Source organism: Gouania willdenowi, unplaced genomic scaffold, assembly GCF_900634775.1.
Source record: "Gouania willdenowi unplaced genomic scaffold, fGouWil2.1 scaffold_156_arrow_ctg1, whole genome shotgun sequence".
NCBI lineage: Eukaryota > Metazoa > Chordata > Actinopteri > Blenniiformes > Gobiesocidae > Gouania > Gouania willdenowi.
Window position 1 is genome coordinate 25,252 of NW_021144906.1, and position 2,249 is coordinate 27,500.

Genomic DNA, 2,249 nt, shown 5'->3' on the forward strand with positions numbered 1-2,249 from the left:
GATTTCCACCTTTCAAACTGGCAACCGCCCACGAGCCCCTCCCACGATTTCCGTGGAAATTGTCTAGTTTTAACTTCTTGAACCAATTTCAACTTCTTTCAACCTTTTTCAACTTTTTTCAACTTTTTTCAACCAATTTAAACTTTTTCAACCGATTTTAACTTTTTTCAACTTTTTCAACTGATTTCAACTTCTTCTACAGATTTCACCTTTTTTCAACAAATTTAAATTTCTTTAAACATTTTCAACTTTTTCAAATTTTTCAACCCATTCCAACTTCTTTCAACTTTTTTCAACTTTCTTCAACTTCTTTCAACTTTTTCAACCAAAACCAAGTTCTTTCAACTTTTTCAAGTGCATTGCTAATATTAATATTCTGCTCTTCATCATCACTCCTCCTCTTCATCACCAATCCTCCTCTTGTGAGGAGTTTGCAGGTTCTCTTTTCAAACCTCAGTTTGTCTTGATCTTTTGAAACATCCTTTAAATCCCTTAACACTAGAAGTCCCACAGAGGTGTCAAATGAACTTTTTACCTATAAAACCCAGAGAGGTGTCATTTGACCCAAAGAGAACCAAAAATTATTTATTTTTAATGACAGTGTGGTGTGAGAAATATGCAAAAGAACAACTGTGATTTCTTTTCAATGGTTTTTATTTGTGTAAAAAAAAAAAAAAACAAAATAGTAAAAAATAATGATAATAACAAAGCAACTGTGCACATATTTAGAAGAATCTCCTTCATCCTCTTATTGAGACTCGTGACATACTTGGCACTGCCACGGTATCTCTCTCCTACATTTGCCACATGTGTATTTGTGGCAATGAACACATCGCACAGTTGCGCAATTGCAGCAATGGTTGATCTGACACTTAGCCCTTTTCCCAGGGCCAGGTGTAGGCGGTTGTGATTAGCGCAGTTGCTCTTTGAGTGCCTTCTTTTCACTCACATGAGAGTTAGCCAACTCTCTTGCTAGCTGAAGCAGGAAGTCCACCCGTCTCTCCTGCACCCCGGTGCATGCTTGATAAAGCAGATGTGCATTGAGTGCCGCCATGTCAATCATGTTGTAGAACACGGCGACTGGCCATCACCGTGTTCCTGTGCGCACACTGTACTCCCGCACCATCTGGTCCATCACATCCACTCCACACTTTGTGGTGTTTGGCTTCCTTTTGATGGTTTCCTCAGTCTCAACCACGCTGTGCATGCTGCTGAGAATGTAGACGGTCTTTTTTCGTTTGGGCGCATACACCGTCAGCGTGGCACCAGTTGTGGAAAACACCTAAAAAAGAAGAAATTGTTGTTATTATAGCGGTTTTAAACACAATGACACACTCAGAGGTGTTGATGGAATAAAAAGACCAACAACATACCTGAGTGGTGAATTCCTTGCGGTCCATCTTTCTAGTTGACTGAGGAATTTCCGGGCGAATCTTGTTGACTGTCCCGAGGATGGTGGTTTTCCGGCTGAGCAGTCGTCATGCAAGTGTCAGTGATGTAAAGAAATTGTCCGTGGTGACCGTCCTGCCTTTGTCCATAAATGTTTCCATCAGCTTCATCACCACACTCTCAGAAAGTCTCTCCTCACTGGGACGACTGGGGTCCTTTCCAAGATATGGGAGGACATTGCAGATGTACTTTGTTTTCAAATCACAAGCCACCCAAAACTTTATGCCAAATTTGTCGGGTTTTGTTGCAATGTACTGCAGGAAACAGCAGCGAGTCTTCGATGGGAAAAGCTGTTCATCAATTGTGATGTGTCGACCAGGGTTGAAGCATGTGATGCAGTTGGTAACAAACGATCCCCACACATCCGAAATTGCAGCAAACTTATCTGTCTGCACTCGCTCACTGCGCGTAAACATGTCATCAAATCGTAGGTGACGCATGATGTCTTGGAAACGGTTTCGTGACATAATTCCAGTGATAAGTGGGTTTCCCAGGCATGCTGACCAGCTGTCACGCAGAGATGGAACCTTGGTCACCCCCCTCAAAATAATAACAGAAATAAATGCCATTAGTTCATGGAGGATCATGAACCAGTCCGTCTGCTCCGTTTGCCGTGCATGCTGAAACAGAGGAAGCTCTGAAGGCGACTCCTGATACTTCTTCTGGCCTTTGCTGTTGGCTCTCCATCTGCAGCGTACGGTTCCATTGGAGTGAAACGGAGAATTGTACCCACATGTTCTTCATGCCACACTGTGCCCTCTTTCGCCGTCTCTGTGGGCTCACTCTCCAACCGAGCGCTC